The sequence below is a fragment of the Austrofundulus limnaeus genome, unplaced genomic scaffold (genome assembly GCF_001266775.1).
Source record: "Austrofundulus limnaeus strain Quisiro unplaced genomic scaffold, Austrofundulus_limnaeus-1.0 Scaffold18, whole genome shotgun sequence".
NCBI classification, from domain to species: Eukaryota; Metazoa; Chordata; class Actinopteri; order Cyprinodontiformes; family Rivulidae; genus Austrofundulus; species Austrofundulus limnaeus.
The window spans coordinates 971,038-972,620 of NW_013952420.1; positions in this window are offsets into that span (position 1 = coordinate 971,038).

The window sequence follows — 1,583 nt, forward strand, 5'->3', positions numbered from 1 at the left end:
TTGTTTTTATATCCTTGTGGGGCCCATCCATTGACTTCCATTCATTTTTTGGTAATTTTATGTCCTAACCCTGACCACAAACCCTTAAGGCTAACCTCACAGGTACCTACCTGACCCTAAAACTAACCTAAACTCAATTCACACCTTGGTCCTAAACCCAAACCCCAACCCAAAATCAGCCTCTGAAGTTGTGGGGGCCAGGCTTTGGGCCCCACAAGGAGCACCCGGACCCCACAAAGCTGCGTTTTCCTTAAAACTGGGTCCTACGATGTAGGAAAAACAAGGACACACACACAAAAGACCCCCACCCAAGCCACTACAATTTTGGGATGCACCTAGTAGCATGACATTTATTAGGAATAAGGACTTCTGAGTTCTGGTGCATTTGTGCATGCGGGGGTCATCATGTTACCGCTATGCGGTATCTAGTTTCAAATTTTAACAGAAAGAAACCTCCAGCAGAACCAGACTCTGGAGTCGGACAAGCGGCCATCTGCTCTGACCAGTTGGGTTTGAGAGGACAGGAAAGAGACGGAGACAAACACAGAATGATTGGTCCAGGTGTAATTTTTCATTACAAAAGAAACAAAGTTACTGATGGAAATAATTATAATCACAAGAAGAGAGTGACTAAAGACAGCAGCAGAGCAGTCTGAGCTTATAACACTTATAAAAAATGCACTTATTATTTTTTTACCATTAAGTGCTGAGAAGCAGTTATTTTGCAAATTGTCAGGTTAAAAAAAATATGTGCTGCAGCAGACTGAGACATTTCAAGATAGATTTTCTTTAAATAAACAAAGTGATGATGTGACATCATAGGTTGTTTTCTCAAAAACATATTGTGCAACACCAATCTACCCTTTTCTATCCAGAACGTCAGCACAATTGATTATTTAGAAATGATGCAGCCCACCCCATCCCAGACTATATTTCTATTCTTATGAGGACCGTGTGTTGAATTTTATCAATTTCTGTAGCCTAACCCTGACCCTGATCCACCCTAAACCAGTACATAACTAACCCACACCACTCCTCAATTTACATCTTAGTCCTAAATCTAAACCCCCATACATCTGTGACATTCCACTGTAATAGGTTTGGACTTTGGTTCCTATTTTTTTAATACTGTATGTGCTGAGGATCAATGTCTTGTTGAAAGGTCCACTTCCACTTGAAGGATAAAAGTTAAAGCTTTGGCTTTTAGTAAGAAAGCTTGATATTCTTTTGAAACATTTCAAATAGTTATTAGAGTTGACACAGAACACTTTGTTGAATATGCAGACAGGACTTAATTGTAAACACACTGGATGCAGGATTGAGATGAAGTCTGAAGGCCTTATCTCACTGTGCAGCAAGCCTTCGTGTGACAATCTCCACACATTCATGGGGTTCTGAACTGCAGAAGTACACACCCTTGTCACTTAATTTTTGAAAATGTTCCATAATTTGTTTTATTTTGACACATGCAAAGGGCTTTTTTTTTTCAGAAAATGCATTCTGATCTAAAAACCACACACAAACACACACACACACACACACACACACACACACACACACACACACACACACACACACACACA